Genomic DNA, 22,133 nt, shown 5'->3' with positions numbered 1-22,133 from the left:
CCTTCACTATTTAAGGGAAGAATAATTGAGTTAAAAAAAAAAAGCGTAATCTAGCTTTCTACCTGTGAGACTTTCTTTACTACTCACACAGAACACTTCACTTCTGACACTTCTGGTCATCGAACATGTGTGTGGTTTTGTTTTGTTTTGTTTTGTTTTGTTTTGTTTTGTTTTCCCCACACCAGGCCATTCTGTGATAGTGGCTGGGTGTCCTACAATTTACCTCAATTCAGACCCTAACTGCCTGTTTATTATTATTTATTAATAACAGTTTATTATAAAAGGATATGCTAAAGGCTATGGATGATTCTTCAGGTGGAAGAGACGCAGAAGGCAGAGTATGTCCACGCCCTCCCCAGGGGCCCCACTCTCCAAACACCTCACATGTTCACCAGCCTAGAAGCTCTCTGAACCCAGTCCTGTGTGATTTTTATGGAGGCTTCATCTCATAGGCGGGATTGAGTAAATCATTAGCCATTAGTGATAGTGTCAACTCTTACCCGCCCCCGCCCAGCACCCTCAGTCTAGAAATCAGGGGGTGGGACTGAAAGTTCCAAACCTCTAATCACATGATTGGCTCTCCTGGCAGCCCACCCCCAGCTTATGTGCGATCCATTGGAAAGCCACATCATTAACATAACCAAAGACACCTTTATAACACTCATCTCTTCGGAAATTCCAAGGGTTTTAGGAGCTCTGCTAGAGAAACAAGACCAAATGTATTTATTATAATATGATATGATATGATATGATATGATATGATATGATACAATATACATAATCATACCATAATATACAATATCACAATGGCAGAACAAGAAGACACTAATTTTCAAGAGATAGAACTTCGTTGCAAAATGAATTACTTGACAGATAATAAACTTCTTTTGTTACATATAAATATTTAAAGGCCTACACAAAATTTACCTTTCATTTAAATAGAACACTACGAAAATGAGGGTTGAAGGTATTAAAAAAAGAAAACTGGAGGCATCTGGGTGGCTCACTCTGTTAAGTGTCCAACTCTTGATCTCTGCTCAGGTCATGATCACACTGTTTGTGAGTTCAAGCCCCACATCGGGCTCTGTGCTGATAGTGTGCAGTCTGCTTGAGATTCTCTCCTACTTTCTGCCCTTCACCTGCTTGTGCACTCTCTCTCTCTCTCTCTCTCTCTCTCTCTCTCTCTCTCAAAATAAATAAATACACTTAAAAAGAAAGAAAACCACAGGCCCAGAATGATGCCACTTAGACCAAGTTCCCAAACCAGGGCTTAATACTCAATCTAATTGCAACTTCAATCTCCCCCAGAAATATTGCCCTAATTGTCTGGAATTTTCTGGCCAGCACTAAAGAAGTAATCTGTCACTGGGACTCTCTCAGTACCCCCCAAGAGATGAAGTAAACTGCAAGATAAGATCCTCTGCCCTTTTCCCTAAAAGAAAGTGACCTTGCCTGGAGCCATCCTTTCTTTTCTTTCCCTAGTAACTTCCTTGCCCCTCCTCCATCCTATGAAACCTTCCATTTTGTACAACTCTTCGAGGGCCTTGCTACTTGCCAGATGAGGTGCTGCCCGATACATCACTTGTTGAATAAAGCCAGTTAGATCTTCAAATTTACTTGGTTGAACTTTGTTTTTGTTTTTGTTTTGTTTTTTTAACAAAGGAAAAGTTCCCCGTTCCTTTACAACATAGGCTAACCAACAGTAGGATAAAAACAGCACCAGAATCACTCAACCTATTTTGGAATATTAAAACTAAAAGAGATGGCCATTGTGTAGCAGGATTCTCACACAGAGAGACGGACCGCGAGGCTTTCTTTTCCAGGAAGCACTTTATTTGTCGTGCCAGCATGGGCTCAGTGGGTTTGTACCCGGAAAAACCGAGCCCTGAGCGCAGCAGGGTGTAGCCTTTTGCGCAATTGCTGCTTCTTTGTCTCCCATATATGGTGACACACATAGTCTGATTGGACCCAGTCCAAGTTTCAGAGTTGTGTCAGAGTTATGCATACGTGTATAGGAGTTGATTGGGCCACGTTGCCTTCCTTTGTTCTGAGAAGGCCCCCACCACATTCCTTAGGGAGGGGCTCTACCTCTACCACAATTGGGGTGGTCATTTCTAATTTTAAAATGTATGCACGGGACAAATGATGATAAAATTGACCTCTCAATTCAGAGTAAATAGACTTTCGTGAATGAACATAACTCTAAAGTAATGACAAGTAATTCTAACAAAGAGAAGGTTGGTGAGTGAGATGTCTCTGAAACTCTTCATAATATTTGTTTTCTTCTTACTTAAGGCCTCTTTTTTAAAAAAGCAAAAAGCTTATGAAGGTTTTCTGGCCTGATAAACTGTTTGAGACAAGTTTTTATGGATTTTACCATCTTGTCTTTAAATCCCTGTTTTTGAACTCCAGATATTTCCTTCGAATACAGTGTCGTAAACAACTCTGCTTGTTTCCACACACTTGTGCAAGCAGCTCAGGACCTCTGATTTGGTTTGAAGAGGTTTTTCTTGTCACTGGCTCTTCCCCAGCTCTGCCCACCCAGGTCTCCGACAGTAAGGGGGAAGGGGACAGGCTCTGTTAAGAGTCTGATGATTCTCTCCTCCTTTCTTTGCTAATCACAGTGTCTCACTCTCAGCTCTGTCACCTGTAGTGCCTGACCCCCTGGGAGGCGGTACAGATACTTGCTGGTGAATGAGTGATCTTACCAGTGGCCCAGAGAACTTCTTCCTAATGACTGGCATCCAGAGAAGGCAGTTCAACCACCCCATAAATCTAGAATTTTTGCAGGTTTGATGCCCAAATTGAGTGTGGGAGTGTGAATAACAAGGCTGAGTGAGAGCACAGCGGTTCTCTGTATTAGGGTCTAATACTGTGAGAGGAACACTGGTGGGAGATAGAGAGTACGGGTGAGGGCGTGGGCGGGGATAAGTTAGAGGAAGGGGCAATGAGCCTGTGGCTGGGCTTCCTAGTGTTCAGGGGTCACACAGAGGCGGTGGGCAGGAGCAGGGGCCACAGCCATCATGAGAGGCACCTCAGAAGAAGCTCTGCTTGTCACAGCCAATGGCAGAGTTGCTTCCTACAATGGAAAGAACATTGTTGTTGTTGACAGGAACTCCCAGGGACAGTCTGAAGTGGGGGGAGGTAACTTTTCTAGGTGAAGAGATGATCTTTAAAGTTTATTTATTTATTTTGAGAGAGAGAGAGAGAGAGAGAGAGAGAGAGAGAGAGAGAGAGAGAGGAGGAGAGAGAGAATCCCAAGCAGACTATGCACTGTTGGTGTGGAGCCAGATGTAGGGCTCGAAATCATGGAGCCAGGAGGTCATGATCTGAGCCAAAACCAAGAGTCGGACACTTACCCAACTTGGCCACCCAGGGGCCCTGAAGAGATGATCTTTTCAAGTAGAACTAGTGGAATTAGTAGAACCTAAATGATAAATCTAGTTTAATATATCCTGGATGTATTCAAGTGTGTGTCTAACCACGGAAATCTCATCAAGAGGACGTTGAACCATTAATGACAGAGAAAATGGCTTCAAGCAGTTCAGTTTATTTGCTATATCTTTAAATTATTATTTTGAAATAGTTTTTGACATAGAGATGTACTGTAAAGATACTACAGAGAATTCCCACTTATACCCCTAGCCCAGCTTCTCCTAATGCTTACATCTGACATAACTGTGGCACAATGACCAAAACTAAGAAGTTAGTACTGTTACAAATACTGTTAGTTACACTGTAGGCTTTGTTTGGATTTTTCAGTTTTCCACGGATGTCTTTTTCCTGTTCCAAGATCCAGTCTAGAACACCACCTTGTGTTTAATCATTGTGTATCTTTATTCTCTTTCAATCTGTAACAGAGTCTTGGTCTTTCCTTTTCTTTCATGACCATGACAGCTTTGAAGAAACATACCAGTCAGGTATTTTGTGAAGTAGTGCTTAGCTTGGATTTGTCTCATGTTTTCTCGTGGTTATAGGGGAGTTACGGGTTTTGAGGAATACCTCAGAGGTGAGGTGCCCTTCTCATTGCAAGGGGTACACCCTGCCAGCATCTTATTACCGGTGATGGGAAACTTGAATACTTGGTTAACATCACATCTACCAGTTTTCTCCACCATAAAAAGTTACTTTTTTCTTTCTTTTCTTTTCATACTCTATTCATTTGAAGTGAGTCACTAAATCTGGCCCATACTCAGGGGGAGAGGAATTAAGCTTTGCTTCCTGGAAGGAGGAATCTCAAAGAATTTGTGGACATATTTGAAAACCTCCACAGGAATATTCTGGAGGGGATACTTTGAAGCTATGCAAATATCTTGTTTTTCCTTAAACCCTTCTCTGCTAATGTCAACATTCATTAGCAGATGTTGACTGCAACAATTAAAAAAAAATTTTTTTTTAACGTTTATTTATTTTTGAGACAACACGAAAGACAGAGTGCAAGCAGCGGAGGGGCATACAGAGGGAGACACAGAATCTGAAGTGGGCTCCAGGCTCTGAGCTGTCAGCCCAGAGCCCAACGCAGGGCTCAAACTCACGGACAGTGAGATCATGACCTGAGCCGAAGTCAGACGCTCAACCCACTGAGCCACTCAGGTGCCCCAACTGCAACAATTATTACATTGCTATGCTGTTGTAATTTTTTATTTTCTTCATTCCTTTTACTTGTATTAATTAGATTTCTTCTGTAAGGAAGAGTTTTTTCTTTCCCATCATTTATTTATTTAATCAAACATTAATTTGCATTACTATATACTTATGGACTTTGTATTTATTCTGTTACGGTCTAATACTATTTTTATTTATAGTGCTGCTCAGATTGGTTAAGCTTTTGGTAACTGGGAACTCTTTCATGTAGGCTCTCATGTCTCTGATCTGACTCCATTTTTGTTTTTGTTTTCTTACTTTCAGGCATTATGGGATGTTCCATTCATCCTGCTCCAACCCTAGAATTAGCCTTGTTGCTCCAATCCAACCCCTAAATCCCTAGCAACCACTAATTTGTTTTCTGTTGAATACTTTTGCTTTCTCCAGATAACATATAAATGGTTTTATACAGTATATAGCCTTTTGGGTCTGGCTTTCACTTTGCAAAATGTCGTTAAGATGTAACCATTTAAATGAATTTATAGTTCAGCCACTTTTATTGTTGAGTAGTATGACATCGTATGGATAGATCAGTTTGTTATCCATTCTCTTGTTGAAGGACATTTCCAGTTTTTGGCAATGGTGAGTAACATCATGTGTATAAGTTTTCTTTTTGCTTGGGCAAATCCCTGAAAGTAGGATTTCTGAGTTGTACAGTAAATTCTTAACTTTTAAAGAAACTGCTGAACTCTTTACCAGAGTAGTTGTACTGTTTTTCATTTTTACTAGCAATGTGTGAGAGTTCAAGTTGCCCTGCATCTTACCTAGTACCTAGTATTGTCAGTGTTATGTGTGTGGGGGCATGAGGGGGTGGTGGGTAGGGAGGGTGGGAGGTTGGGGGGTTTGTTTTTGTTTGTTTTGTTTTAGTCATTTTAGATGTATAGTGGTATTTCACTGCGATTTTGATTTGCACTTACCTAATGACTAGTGGTGTTGAACATCTGTTTATAGGCTAATTGGACATAAATTTATCTTCTTTGATAAAATGTTCTCAGATTTTTGCCTGGTTTGAAAAAATCAAGTTGTTTGCTTATTGTTGAACTTTTGAAATTCTTTTTTTTTTTTAAAGGTTATTTATTTATTTTGAGAGGGAGAGAGAGAGTGCACACGCATGTGAATTGGGGAGGGGCAGAGAGAGAGGGAAAGAGAATCCCTGTCAGGGCAGAGCCTGACATGTTGTGCAATCCCAGAACTCTGGGAGTTGCTCAACTGACTGAGCCATCCAGGCACCCCAAATTTTTAAAATCCTTTATATAGTTATGAGTCCTTTATCACCTGTATGCTTTGCAAACACAGTATAACCTTGGTTTGTGAGCATAATTAATTCTGGAAACATGCTTGTCATCCAAAGCGCTTGTATATCAAAGCTAATTTCCCCATAAGAAATAATGGAAATTCAGATGATTAGTTCCACAACCCAAAAATATTCATATAAAAATGATCATAACACTGTAATAAAATAATAATATAAATATAATAATATTTAAATATAATATTAAATATAATATTAACATTATAAATATTAATATATTAATATATAATATATAATAATTAATTATATATTATATAATTATATGTTATTATATTATATAATTATATATTATATATATCATATATATAATATATATAATTATATATAGTACATATATATACTATATATATAGTACAGTATATATATATAGTACAGTAGTAATAAGCCTAGTCATATACTGTTTTTAATGTAACTGGCAATAAGGCGGCAGAGAAAAGGGTCTATATCTGCAGGCAGTCCGACCTAGAATGAAGCAAAGCATTCCTAAGCTTACTCTTTTTTTTTTTATTTTTTTTTAATTTTTTTTTTCAACGTTTATTTATTTTTGGGACAGAGAGAGACAGAGCATGAACGGGGGAGGGGCAGAGAGAGAGGGAGACACAGAATCGGAAACAGGCTCCAGGCTCTGAGCCATCAGCCCAGAGCCTGACGCGGGGCTCGAACTCACGGACCGCGAGATCGTGACCTGGCTGAAGTCGGACGCTTAACCGACTGCGCCACCCAGGCGCCCCCCTAAACTTACTCTTGTATGGAAAAGCAAAGGACTGTCCATATGTGCCAAGTGACAAAATACACTAGTGCCAGTCGTGGGAAACTTCCAACATTCTGAAAAATCACTGATTTCTGCCAAACACCATGGCCTGAGACCGAGCATCCCAGCATGGGAGCTGATCACCCACAATCTCACAACAAGAGAGTGAGAGAGAGAGAAAAGAACCATTGGCTCAGTTGTGATCATGTGATACTCTGCATCATGTACTACTCATATTGCAAGACATCGCTCTTTTACCAAGTTAAAATTTATTAGAAATGGTTGCTCGTCTTACAGAACACTTGCAGAACAAGTTACTTGCAATCCAAGGTTTTACTGTATTTTCTCTTAGCCCATGGCTTGTCTTTTATTCTGTTAACAATGTCTTCTACAGAATGAAAGTTTGATACTTTTATGAGTTTCAATTTATCAATTTTTCTTGAATGGACTGTGCTTTTGTTGTTATATTGAACAACTCTCTGCCAGATACAAGGTCACAAAAACTTTCTCTTGTTTTCTTTGAGAAGTTGTATAATTTGATCTTTTATATTTAGGTCCATGACCCATTCCAATTTAACTTTTGTATGAACTGTGAGGAATGTGTCAAGGTATTAGGTATTTTGTTTTGTTTTGTTTTGCATGTGGATAACCAGTTGTTCCAGAACCATTTATTGATAGAAGTATCCTTTCTTCATTGGCTTGCCTTGGTGACCTTGTAAAAAATCAGTTGTCTGTATTTATGTGGGTCTACTTTTCAACTGTCTCTTCTGTTCCATTGATCTATGTGTCTTTTTGTGAATAACACCACCAATTTTTTTTTTCATTTAAAAAATTTATTTAATTCAAGTTAGTTAATATATAGTGTAGTAATGGTTTCAGGAGTAGATTTAGTGATTCATCACTTACATATAACACTCAGTGCTCATCCCAACAGGTGCCCTCCTTAGTACCCATCACCCAGTTAGCCCATCACCCACCACCCCCCCAGCAACCCTTAGTTTCTTCTCTGTATTTAAGAGTCTCTTATGGTTTGCCTTTCTGTCTGTTTTTATCTTATTTTCTTTCCTTTTCCTTATGCTGATCTGTTTTGTTTCTTAAATTCCATACGTGAGTGAAATCATATGACATTTTTCTTTCTCTGTCTTATTTCGCTTAGTACAACACATTCTAGTTCCATCCATGTTGTTGCAAATGGCAAGATTTCATTCTTTTTGATCACTGAGTAATAGTCCATTGTATATATATATACCACATCTTCTTTATCCATTCATCAGTTGATGGACATTTGGGCTCTTTCCATATTTTGGGTATTGTTGATAGTGTTGCTATAAACATTGGGGTGCATGTCCCCCTTTGCAACAGCTTTTTTGTATCCTGTGGGTATATACCTAATAGTGCAATTGCTGGATCGTAGGATAGTTCTATTTTTAATTTTTTGAGGAACCTCCACACTGTTTTCCAGAGTGGCTGCCCCAGTTTGCATTCCCACCAACAGTGCAAGAGGGTTCCCCTTTCTCTGCATCCTCGCCAACATCTGTTGTTTCCTGAGTTGTTAATATTAGCTATTCTGCCAGGTGTGAGGTAGTATCTCATTGTGATTTTGATTTATATTTCCCTGATGATGAGTGATGTTGAGCATCTTTTCATGTGTCTGTTAGCCATCTGGATGTCTTCTTTGGTAAAGTGTCTGTTCATGTGTTTTGCCCATTTCTTCACTGGATTATTTGTTTGTGGGTGTTGAGTTTGATAGTTCTTTATAGATTTTGGATACTAACCCTTTATCTGATATGTCATTTGCAAATATCTTCTCCCATTCCATAGGCTGTCTTTTAGTTTTGTTGATTGTTTCCTACTACCAATTATTGTAACTGTGTAATAGATTTTGAAATTGAATCTTCTGAATTTGTTCATGCTTTTCAGAGTTGTTTTGCTGTGAGTAGAGCCTTTTGGGGGGGGAACCCAAAAACTTTGAGCAGATTCTTTTCGGCAGTAACTATCATAGCATTTCACAGGAACATTTTCTTCCTTTGGTTTCTGTTTCCTACCACAGAAACTGCCACATCTTTCACTAGTCTCTTGAATTGAAGTAAAAAGTAGAGGGGCATTCCCTTCTTTCTTTTTATCTTTTATCTTTTTTTAAAAAATGTTTGTTTGTTTGTTTGTTTGTTTATTTATTTATTTTGTGTGTGTGTGTGTGTGTGTGTGTGTGTGTGTGTGAGAGAGAGAGAGAGAGAAAGAGAGAGAGAGAGAGGGAGAGAGAATGAAAGAGAGAGAGAGAGAGAATCCCAAGATCCCAAGCAGGCTCCATGCTGCCAGTATAGAGCCCAATGTGGGGCTCAATCTCATGAACTGTGAAATCATGATCTGAGCTGAAATCAAGAGTCAGACACTCAGCTGACTGAACCACCCAGGCGCACCTCTTTTTTTTTTTTAAATGTTTACTAATTTTTGTGAAAGAAAGAGCATGCACTGAGGGGAGGGGCAGAGAGAGAGGGAGACAGAATCCAAAGCAGAGTCTGCACTGACAGCAGATAGCCCCATGAGGGGCTCAAACCCACAAATTGCAAGATCGTGACCTGAGCTGAAATTGGATGCTTAATCAACTGAGCCACTCAGGTGTCTCTCCCTTCTTCATTAAAAAAAAAAAAAAAATCTTTATTAGGGGCACCCAGCTGGCTCAGTCGGTGGACCTTGTGACTCTTGGTCTCAGGATTGTGGGTTTGAGCACCATGGTGTAGAGATTACTTTTTTTTTAAATGTTTATTTATTTTGAAAGAGAGAGAAAGAGTGTGAGTGGGAGGAGGTGCAAAGAGAGATGGAGACAGACAAATCTGAAGCAGATTCTGCACTGTCAGCACATAGCCCAATGTGGGGCTAAACTCACAAACCATGAGATCATGACGTGAGCCAAAATGAAAGGTTGGTCACTCAACTGACTGAGTCACCCAGGAACTCCCGGGTGTAGAGATTACTTAAAAAAAATCTTAAAAAAAAAAATCTTTATCATACTAAATCCAGAGGCAAATGATAATCTATACAGAGTATTATAAGATCACAAGATTTACATTTCATACTTGTTATACTCTAGAGATCCCTATAGTTGATTTTGTTAAGATAGCTTTGTTTTGTTCATGACACAATTACCTTTCATCACGTAGTAAGCTCTGTGCTTCTTTTCTCCCCCGTGCGCATGCTTATGACTCTCCTTACTTACAGAGATTCTATGAAAATATTTTGTGTAGTTAATTATAGTTTTGATATTAATAATTATTTTTCATTTGAAAAATGTAGACTATTTTAAATAACTATAGAAAAGACTAAAGTTTGCATCTCAGCAATGACTATTGTATTTGATATTTTGCAATTATCTAATTTCTACATATTTTATTTTAAAAATATTGGGGCACCTGGGTGGCTCAGCTGGATAAGCAACTGACTTCAGCTTAGGTCATGATCTCGCGGTTCGTGGGTCTGAGCCCCGTGTCAGACTCTGTGCTGACAGCTCAGACCCTGGAGCCTGTGTCTCCCTTTCTCTGCCCCTCCCCCACTCATGTTCTGTCTCTCACTCTCTGTCTCAATATAAATAAACATTAAAAATTTTTTTAAATTAGTTGTAAAAGCAATGATATAATAATAAACATTTTGCCTCAAATAAAAGACCTGTAGTTGTCTCATAAACAGAGGACAAACTGGTGATTGCCAGAAAGAAGGGGGTAGGGAGGAGAGATGAAGTAGGTGGAGGGGATTAAAAGATACAAACTTTCAGTCACAAAATAAGTAAGTCACAGAAAAGTACAGCATAGGAAATCTAGTCATTAATAGTGTAATAACATTGTATGGTGACAGACGGTGGCTACACTTATCATGGAGAGCATTAAGTAATGTATAGACTTGTCAGATCACAGTGTTGTATACCTGAAACTAACATAACATTGTATATTAACTATACATCAAAAGACAACAAACCCTTTGTTGTATTTTACACTCAGCTCAGATTTGCTGTTAAAACATATCTTCTTTTTGACATTTTATAGTTCCACTTCCTAAAAAATGTTGATTTATTTATTTTTAGAGACAGGGAGAAAAAGAGAGAGCATGTGCATGGTGGAGGAGGGGCAGAGAGAGAGAGGGAGACAGAATCCCAAGCAGGCTAGCCGCTGTCAGCACACAGCCCGAAGTGGGGCTCCAACTCCTGAAATCATGAGATCATGACCTGAGCGGAAATCAAGAGGCTGGCGCTTAACCCACTGAGCTACCCAGTTGCCCTTTGACATTTTATGGTTTTAATCTTAAAAGCAATTCACAAAGAATAAATAAAAATAAAAAATAAAATTATTGGTATATGAAAAAAACTTTCTAAAAATGTACTAGCCTCTTGGCATATACTCTCTATATAAACTTTTACCACAACAATATTGTGACCATTTTTCTACATTGTTAGGTGTTCTTTTATTTATTTATTTATTTATTTATTTATTTATTTATTTATTTATTTTATTTATCTTTTATTTTATTTTTTATTTTTTTAAATTTACATCCAAATTAGTTAGCATATAGTGCAACAATGATTTCAGGAGTAGATTCCTTAGTGCCCTTTACCCATTTAGCCCATCCCCCCTTCCACAACCCCTCCAGTAACCCTCAGTTTGTGCTCCATATTTATGGGTCTCTTCTGTTTTGTCCCCCTCCCTGTTTTTATATTCTTTTTGTTTCCTTTCCTTATGTTCATCTGTTTTGTCTCTTAAAGTCCTCAGATGAGTGAAGTCATATGATTTTTGTCTTTCTCTGACTAATTTCACTTAGCATATTGCTCTCCAGTTCCACCCACATAGTTGCAAAATGGCAAGGTTTCATTCTTTTTGATTGCTGAGTAATACTCCGTTGTAATTAAGTATTCTTTTATAGTATCATTTTATTTTTTTAAATTTTTTTATTAAAAAACTTTTTTTAACGTTTATTTATTATTTAAAGACAGAGAGACACAGAGCGTGAGCAGGGGAGGGGTAAAGAGAGGGGGAGACACAGAATATGAAGCAGGCTCCAGGCTCCGAGCTGTCAGCACAGAGCCCGATGTGGGGCTCTAATTCACAAAGTGTGATATCATGACCTGAGCCCAAGTCGGATGCTTAACCGGCTGAGCCACCCAGGTGCCCCTTATAGTATCATTTTAATGAATAAACATGGTATCACAAAAGAAAGCAATTCATCTAAAGTCATTTTTCACATAGTAACAACAATAACAATAGCAAACAGCGCTTAAACAAGGTAGGAGAGGGAAGTAGTGTGGAGGAGGGGGAAAAGAAGACCTTGCGAGACAGGGAAATGACCCTCAAGTAAGACTCCCGTAAACCGCAAAGAAGCAGCTCTTCTTGCATACCGTTGGCTGATGTTAGTCATAGAGCAGCATTTATTCTCAGAAGAGGCTTGGAAATGCGATCTGTTTGGAGGTAATAGTGTCTGATCCAAAGTACAATTACATTGGATAAAGAGGATTTTTTTTTTTCTTGTGAAGCAGCAGGGTAGACATTTGATTACAAATGCAATTTTTTAAGTAGTTACCTGGTTAGTTTGTCAGTTTTGCGGGGGAGTGATTTTAATTATTTATATTTTTTCTAGAAAAATGTCTGTTTCATGTGGGTTTTCAACCTTCTTTAGCATAAAATTACACCTATGAGTTTGGAGTAAACCTCCACTATTTATTCTATAGTTATTGCCTTTTTTTTTTCTTTTTCTAGTATGGTCTGTGTCTTTTCTCATTGTTTTCTATTAGAATAATTTTCTAATTAGAAGTTTTCTTGTTTTGCTAGATATCCCATCTCCTACCCTGAAGATTCAGTTCTAGGTTTTGTTTATCTTTCATTGTTTCTTTCATTTCTGTTGCATTATCTCTTCATGTATCATTAATATAATTTTACATCTTCCTTTAGTTTTATTTTGTCACTTTTTTAAGGTTTTTTTTTAGTTGAATGCCTAGACAACTGGTTTTCAATTTTTCTTATTTTTCTTAATGTTTATTTGTTTTTGAGGGGAGGAGAGAGAGAGAGAAAGAGCAAGCAAGTGAGCACGAGCGGGGAAAGGGCAGAGAGAGAGGGAAACACAGAATCTGAAGCAGGCTCCAGGCTCTGAGCCGTCAGCACAGAGCCCGATGTGGGGCTTGAACCCACGAACTGTGAGATCATGACCCGAGCCAAAGTCAGACGCTTAACTGACTGAGCCACCCAGGTGCCCTGCTTATTTTTTTTTTTTTAAATAAATAAGTATATACATTTACTGCTAAATACTATGTTATAGTAGCCCTGTGAAATTTGGTGTGTAGGACTTCTATTGTCATATGTTTCTAACTATGTTTGTAACCTCCCTTATGATTTCCTTTTAAAGAATTTCTTTGAATGGGTAAAACATGTACATACTAATAAATTTTTTGAGCACATATTGTATACCAGGCACTTGGGATACAGAAGTGAAACACAGGGATCCTATCTCAAGAAACTCTAAAGATTAGTGCCTATGGGTATTACAATAGGTTTTTTTTTTTAAGGTTTTTTATTTTAAGTTTACTTATTTATTTTGAAAGAGAGAGAGAGAGAAAGCATGAGCAGGGAGGGGCAGAGAGAGAGAATTCTAAGCAGGTTCTGTGCTGTCAGTTCAGAGCCCGATCCGATGCAGGACTTGATCCCACAAACCCATGACCTGAACCATAATCAAGAGTTGGACGCTTAACTGACTGAGCCACCCAAGTGCCCCATAGGTATTACAGTTGAAAAAGGTATTTTCTCTCAATGACTTAGTATGTTGGATGGTAAGTAGGTCTCTGAGGCAGGCTGGATGGTGAATAATCAAGTTGACTGCAATGGTTAAGTAAAGGGCTCAGATGAATGAGGCCAAGATTAATGTTCAGTACAGGTGCCCATAAATCAGCCTCTTTTTGTTCCTGGTACAGCTAATCTCAGTTACTGATCTTGTAAACAGTTACCCTGACACAGGAAAAAGTAATGCAACTAGGTCAAACATTTTTATTCACTGTGTGCATAAAGAGTTGTATTCCTACATAACTTTTTATTATATTTATTAGAAAAATAACCCTGTTTACTTTCCCCTCCCCATCTCATTTCCCCTCTTCAGAGGAAATCATTTTCAATTCGTTTATCCATTTCATTTGATATTTTTCTCCATGTCTGTCTCTAAATAACATACCTATTGTGCTACCTCTTGATTTTTTTTTTTTTCTTTCTAGTTTTGGTCATTTTCTTTTGACTTCCCACTTTGCAAGATGAGGGTTTAGCTCTATTTCACTCTCCACATAGCAGCTTCGTACACCCACACTCACACATTCTTCCGGTCCCTCAAGCCTCCCATACATTTATATTATAATAAGTGGTTAATACAATGTCTGATATTTACATCACTATGACAATGCAAATAAAGTTTGTAGTTGAGCCTCAGGTGATACCTTGTGATTACTTTTTGTTTTATATGCAGATTTTTGTTCTCCCTAGAGCAATTGAAAGAGAATTTGTTGCTTAGTTTTTTACGTATTTGTCATCAACTCATCCCAACTTTGATCCTGATTTTCTAAATATTTTTTCAATATGCTCAGCCATATCAGATATTCTATGTCTTGTAGACATAACTAGTTGATCCTTTCTATCTACTCCAAACTGGACAGGTTTGGAGATCTCTGAAGGCCTGCTGCCCTCTTGCTATTTTAGACTCTCCCTTCTCTATTATCCTGGTGAGTCTCTTTACTTTTGTCTTATGGTGAATTCCCTGTTGTCTGGTTTTGTTGGTTTACTCCCTTAATTTGGTGGAGCACTTCTTTAAATTTGCATGTCAAAAAATATCTTTATTCTAACTTCCCAACCAATGAATGTTATGGCTGTGAATTGAATTCCTCAGCCATTGCCATTGAAGAGTCTAATCACAATTTTGTTCCTTTACATGTAACTTAACGTCTCTTTCTCTGGAGTCACAAAATACCTTCTCTTTGTCTACACTATCCTGAATTTTCATAATGATATCTTTTGCTGGATGTTTATTTTACTAACTGGACTGGGATTTCAATCTGGAAAATCACATCTTCCAATTTGGGCAGTATGTCAATTATCAATTTATTGATTCCTTTTACTTTTTTTCTCCCTTCTTTCTTTTCTGAATTCCTAATATTTGTGGTTGGACTTTAACATGTTTTTCATCTCTTTAGCATTTTATTCTTGTTATGCCCAGAATTCGTGATCCCCAAAGACCACCAGGGAGCCGAGTCCGATGCAAAAGCAAAGAGCCTTTATTCGAGCTAGCTCGAGCTCAATCCCCTACCTGCACCGACGCAGCGGTGAGATACTGGGGAGAGAGAGCGAGTTTCAAAAGGACAAAGGTTTTATTGGGGCCTAGGGGCAGTTGGTGAGGTAATGGCTGTGGCCTCAGCCGATTGGCTGGGGAAGGGTCGGAGTCCTGTTACGCAGGTCGCGGGGCGTGTTTTGATAGGGAAGTTTGAACGGGTGAGCGGGAGGTTACTCAAGGGGAGGAGGCGTGGTCAAGGTGAAGGACACAGAACAAGATGGAGTCCGCCTGCGTAGGCCCGCCCTTTCAATTCTAATTTCTGAGAGATTTCCTTGACTTTTTCTTCCAACCATTCCATTGAATGTTTTCATTTCTACTATTGTTTTTTAAACTACCATATGTCTCTTTCTCCCCTCTAATATTCCTTTTTTTAAATTAAAAAAAAAATTTTTTTTAATGTTTATTTAATATTGAGAGACAGAGAGACACAGAGCATGAGCAGGGGAGGAGGAGACACAGAATCCGAAACAGTCTCCAGGCTCTGAGCTGTCAGCACAGAGTGAGATGCGGGGCTCAAACTCACAAACTGTGAGATCATGACCTGAGCTGAAATCAGTCACCCAACCAACTGAGCCACCCAGGCACCCCTCTAATATTCCTTTTTAATAATGCCCTGTTCTTGCTATATGTATGAAGGTGTTTTTAATTGTCTTTTGAAGTTTCCATCTTCTGACATACTGTCTGTTTCCTCTAAGTTAATCCTTCTCTTTGATTTGATCTTGTGTTTCTTGGTAAAGACTTTCAGCAACTCTCTATTAATCTTTGGATGACTGTTTCTCTATGAGTGAGGTTCTCTTAGTTTTTGGATGTCTGAATATATTTTTATTTTGCTCTTATTTTAATAAGAATTTGACTAGGTAAAAAATTCTAGTTTGACAGTGATTTTCTCTCAGCACTTTGAATATTTGGATTTGTTAGTTTCTTATTTCTGGTATTTATTATTGTTGATGAGAAATATACTGTTATACTTTAATATTATCATTTTTGTTGTGTCTTTGAGAGTTTTAAGATTATCTCTTTTTAGGGGCACCTGAGTGGCTCAGTTGTTAAGCATCTGACTCTTGATTTTGACTCAGGCATGACCTCACAGTTGTGAGATGGAGCCTCCATAGAGCTCTGTGCTGGGCATAGAGCCTACCTGGGATTCTTGCTCTCTCTTTCTCTCTGTCCTCCCCTGCTTGCACTTTCTTGCGTGCTCTCTTTCACTCTTGCAAAAATAAAAAAGACTATATTTTTAAATTTTCTGTATTTTTCTACTATGTGGCTAAACTTGACTTTTATTATTATTATTACAAAAAATTTTTTAATGTTTATTTATTTTTGGGAAAGAGAGAGAGACAGAGTGCAAGCAGGGGAGAGGCAGAGAGAGAGAAGGAGATCCAGAATCCGAAGTAGGCTCCAGGCTCTGAGCTGTCAACCCAGAACCTGATGTGGGGCCCAAACCCACAAATGGTGAGATCATGATCTGAGCTGAAGTCCGATGCTTAACCTACTGAGCCACCCATGTGCCCCTATTATTACTTTTAAATATGTCTTGCTTGGCATTCAGAAAGGGTCCTAAATATGACATTTTATACATTTTTAAAAACTGGTAAATTTTAGCAATATCTTTAAATATTTAAAAATGTCTTTCAGACTTTTCTTTCATTCTCCTCATCTGGAATTCCTTTTTTTTTTTTTAAATTAATGTTTATTTATTTTTGAAAGAGAGATAGAATGCGAGTGGGGGAGGGACAGAGAGACAGAAACACAAAATCTGAAGCAGGCTCCAGGCTCTGAGCTGTCAGCACAGAGCCCAATGCTGGGCTCAAACTCATGAACCGGGAGATCATGACCTGAGCTGACATCAGAGGCTTAGCCAACTGAGCCACCCAGGCTCCCCTGGAATTCATATTAAACCTGGTTTTTCTTTATAATTATTGCAAGTTTTTAGTATTTCTGTCTCCTTATTCTGCATTCCATTTAGGGTAACCATGTAATTTATCATGCAAATGAGACAGTTTTGGGAACGAAAAAGGGCACTACAGTGATTATACAGTTAGTAAATCTGAATTTATTGGCTGAAAATTTTTATTATTTGTTGGTAGACTGGTAAAATAGATCTATTCAAAAAATATCTTTTAAATGTGGTGGGGTGCCTGGGTGGCTCAGTTGGTTAAGTGTCTGACTCTTGATTTCAGCTCATGCCATGATCCTACATTTGGTGAAATCAACACTTGCGTCAAGCTCTCTGCTGACAGTATGGAGTCTGCTTGGAATTCTCTCTCTCCCTTTCTCTCTGCCTCTCCACTGCTCACTCTCTCTCTCAAAATGAATAAGTAAGTATTAGGAAAATAATAAAAATACGGTGCACTGTTGGTGGAAATGTAAATTGGTGTAGCCATTATGGAAAATAGTATGGAGGTTCCTCAAAAAATCAAAACTAGAAATACCATAAGATCCAGTAATTCCACTGTTGGGTATTTACCAAAGAAAATGAAAACACTAATTTGAAAAGATGTATGTTTCCCTATGTTTATTGCAGTATTATTTATAGTAGCCAAGATACAATGGATGGGTATATATATATTGTATACACATATATATATACACACACACATATATATACATATACAGTATATATACATGTATATATGTGTATATATATAAGTATGTGTGTGTGTGTGTGTATATATATATATATATATATATATATATATATATATATATAATGCAGCCATATAAAATAGAATGAAATCTTGCCATTTGTGTCAATATGGATGGACCTAGAAGATATTATGTTAGGTGAAATAAGCCAGACAGAGAAAGACAAATATCATATGATTTCACTTTCAGAAACAGACTCATAAATACAGAGAACAAACTGGTGGTTGTCAGATGGGAAGGGGGTAGAAGGATTGGTAAAATAGATGAAGGGGTTTAAAAGGTACAAGCTTCCAGTTATAAAATAAATTAGTCCAGAGGATGAAAAATACAGCATAAAGAATATAGTCAATAACATTGTAATAATTTTATATGGTGACAGATGGTAACTATACTTTTCATGGTGAGCATTGCACAACATGTAGAATTGTCGAATCACCTTGTTGTAAACCTGTAACTTATATGACACTGCATGTCAACTATACTTCAAAGTCTTTCTAAAAACCATATATCCTTGATCTCTAGAGCAAAATTAAAACTACTTTCTTGTACTGACTAACTGAACATTTAAAAAAATGCAAATAGACAACTTTTCTGTTATAAATTCATGTACTTTAATAAACTTTTTAGTCACATTTATTTCCAATACCATATCACTGATAGTGTTCTGAATAACATGTTTTTCAATACCTCTTATTATCTCTCTTATCTTCATAAAATTACCTGCAGTGTTATTCATAGTTGCATTTTATGGCTAATGCATTTGAAATTGTTGACTCTTCAATGGACTCTTCTTTATTAAGAAAATAGTCTTCACAGGTGTTGATATAATTAGTACATGCTGAGAAAATTTTGTTAAACAGATGATATTCTCAATACTAACTTTCTTAGTTAGAACTTTGTAAATATTTTAGCTTCCATTCAAAAAATCTTTCTTCAAAATATTTGACAAGATGAAACTCAAATACGTTTTCCATGTCCATGATTCTTCTGAATATTTTACCAATTTTAAATCCTGCATAATTTTCAATTTTATTTCATTGTAACATTGTAATACCGAATGTACGTTTACCCAATTAAAAATAATAACTATCAAAATATTTGTTCTAGAAGTTGAGGTATTTATTTATTTATTTATTTATTTATAGATGTTTATTTATTTTCCAGAGAGAGAGAGAGAATGAGCACATGAGTGGAGGAGGGGCAGAGAGAGAGAGGGAGACAGAGAATTCTAGGCAGGCTCTGAGCTGTCAGCACAGAGCCCAGTGGGGGTGGGGTGGGGCTTAGGGCTTGAGCTTAGGAACTGTGAGATCATGACCTGAGCTGAAGTTGGATACTTAACCAACTGAGCCATCCAGGTACCTTGAAACTGAGGTATTTTAAAGCACAATTTTTAAATTTTAGAATTAAATTTTCTGTACCATTGAGCACTCATAGTTTATTTTGTTTAGTTTCTTTTTCTTTCTGTCCTTTCTTGTGTAGGGATAAATGTCAATGTTTTCCTATTTATGAGTTGTTTTCCAATCATTGTAACTTACTAAAAGTTTTAAAAACTGAAATGTCTTCTGCTCCCTATGTTTAAAACTTGGATTATTGGGGCACCTGGGTGACTCGGCTGAGCGCCTGACTCTTGATATCCACCCAGGTCATGGTCCCAGGGTCATGGGATCGAGCCCCGCATTGGGTTCCACACTGAGTGTTGGAGCCTGCTTGAGATTCTCTCTCTCTCTCTCTCTCTCTCTCTCTCTCTCTCTCTCTCTCTCTCTCTCCCTCCCTCCCCCTCCGCCCCTCTTGCCAACTTGCCCTCTCTCTCTCTAAAATAAAAACAACAAAACCAAAACCAAAACAAACAAACAAAAAACAACCCAAGAAACAAACTTGGATCACATAATTCCCTCTGATTCAACACAAAATGTAGAGTAGTCACCCCTTATCAGTGGGGTATATGTATCAAGATCCCCAGTGGATGCCTGAAACTGCAGACAGTACCGAATCCTGCATATGCTATGATTTTCTTATACATCTATACCTATTATAAAGTCTAATTTATAAGTTAAGCACAGCAAGAGAATACCAATAATAACTAATAAAACAGAACAATTATAACAATGTACTGTAATGAAAGTTATGTGAATCTGGTCTTTTTTCTCAGAATATCTTCTTGTACTGTACTCCTCCTTTTCCTTCTTGTGGTGATATCACATGATAAAATGCCTACACGGTGAGATGAAGGGAGGTGAATGACATAGTGTGACGTATCTTTAAGCTACTATTGACTTTCTGACAACATGTCAGAAGGACTTTAGTTGCCTGTGGATAAATGAAACCACAGATAGTGAAACCAAGGATAAGGGGAGGCTACTGTAATCAGAACTGACAGGAACTGTTTACCAAAACGTTCAATATAATTGTGGGAAACTTAGGTTCATCTATAAAACAGTTTTTCAAAGGTTTGAACATACCTGAAGTATGACTAATGAGAAGAAGCGATGGGAGAAAGTGTGTAGTGCCATGCCGAAGTAATTTTTGGTATCCAATAGGAGACACATCATGCAAATTTGTAGGTCAGTTATTCTGCTTGTATAAGAAAATATTTGCAAAGCTTGTCAGCTACAGCTTCTATTTTGATTGGTAAAGTAGGTCCGCTTCTTTGAATGCTATTTAAATTATGCTTGTACCACAAACAATTCCAGTTATCTTTCTGATTCACAGATTTCTTTTTTTATTTAAAATGTTTTAATGTTTATTTTTGAGAGAGAGAGAGAGAGAGAGAGAGCGAGTACAAGTGGGAGAGGAGCCGAGAGAGAGGGGGAACAGAGGATCTGAAGTGGGCATTGACAGCCTGATGTGGGGCTCAAATTCACGACCCAACCATGAGATCATGACCTGAGCAGAAGTCGGAGGCTTAACTGATAGCCACCCAGGCATCCTGAGAATATTTGTTTTTAATGTGACACTGTCCTCTACTAAAATTTGTGTTCATATTGTGAACTACCAAACAAATAATTTTTATTTTCAATGTTTACCTTTTTAAATGAGTTTGTAGCATACACCAACATGTCAGCTATTTCATCTTCAAACAGAAAGAACTTCCAAAAGCTTCACTTTTTTAATTCATGAATTGGGTGAACACAATCTATTGTTTGAATTAACCGATATCTCTATTTGAAAGACTGATAAAACTGTTGTAAAACTAAGGTCGTATTACTGGGAATTTTCTTCTGTTAATGGACTCAGCATGAATGGCTTTCAATTCCTTTTTGGTATATGCACAAAAAACATGAAAATGTAGATGTTGGCAGTTTACTTCTTCCTTTTTGATTTGGATACCTTTTATTTCTTGCCTGATTGCTGTGGCTAGGGCTTCCAGTCCTATGTTCGATAGAAGTCGTGAGAGTTGAAAATCTTTGTATTGTTCCTGATCTTAGAGGAAAAACTTGGTTTTTTACTGTTGAGTGTGATGTTAGCTGTGGGCTTGTCATGTATGGCTTTTGTTATGTTGAGATACATTTCTTCTATACCCAATTTGTTGAGTGTTTTTATGATGAAAAATTGTTGAACTTGATCAAATGCTTTTTCTGCATCTATTGAGATGATCATATAATTTTTATCCTTCATTCTGTTAATGTGGTGTACCACAGTGATTGATTTGCCTATGTTGAATTATCTTTGCATCCCAAGGATAAGTCCATTTGCTTATAGTGTACGATTCTTTTAATAAGTTATTGAATTTGGTTGGCTAGTGTTCTGTTGACGATTTTTGTATCTATGTTCATCAGAGATATTGGCTTATAGTTTTGTTATAGTGTCTTTGGCTTTATTAGACTAATGCTAGCCTCACAAAATGAGTTTGAAAGTGTTCCCTCATCTTCAGTTTTTTTGAAGAGTTTGACAAGGATTGGCATTAATTCTTCTTTATATCATAGAAGCCACCAGTGAAGCCATCTGGTCCTGGGCTTTTATTTGTTTTGATTACTTATTCAATCTCCTTACTTGTTATTGATCCCATTCTGGGATCCCATTCCCAAGGCTGAATTTATGATTCAGCCTTGATAGATTATATGGTTCTAGGAATTTATCCATTTTCTTCTAGTTTATTCAGGTTGTTGGCATATACTTGTTCATGATAGTCTCTTATGATTCTTTGTATTTCTGTGGTAACAGCTGTAATATCTCCTCATTCATTTCTGATTTTATTTGGTCTCTTTTTCTTAATCTAGCTAAAGGCATTTGACCAAAATGAAAGGTCGTGCTCTACTGAGAGATATGAATGAAATGCACCTTCTACAGAAGTACATTAATGTCATCTTTAGGTCTAGTCTTTTAAAAGTAACAACTAACTTTAAAAAAAAATATTCATTTACTTTTGAGAAAGAAAGAGACAGAGGGTGAGTGGGGGAGGGACAGAAAGAGAGGGAGACACAGAATCCAAAGTAGGATCCAGGC

The 22,133-nt window shown here is 37.6% G+C and overlaps 1 pseudogene; it reads left to right on the top strand.

The window, feature by feature from the left end:
• LOC124523493 (olfactory receptor 2F1-like) overlaps positions 1-22,133 on the top strand; it is a 335,826-nt pseudogene that overhangs the window by 248,744 nt on the left and 64,949 nt on the right.

The sequence above is a fragment of the Lynx rufus genome, unplaced genomic scaffold, assembly GCF_022079265.1.
Source record: "Lynx rufus isolate CCGP_SWC_20201006 ecotype Redwood Valley unplaced genomic scaffold, mLynRuf1.p SCAF_4, whole genome shotgun sequence".
NCBI lineage: Eukaryota > Metazoa > Chordata > Mammalia > Carnivora > Felidae > Lynx > Lynx rufus.
Note: the sequence above shows the minus strand (reverse complement) of the source record. Positions and strands in the feature narration are given on the sequence as shown.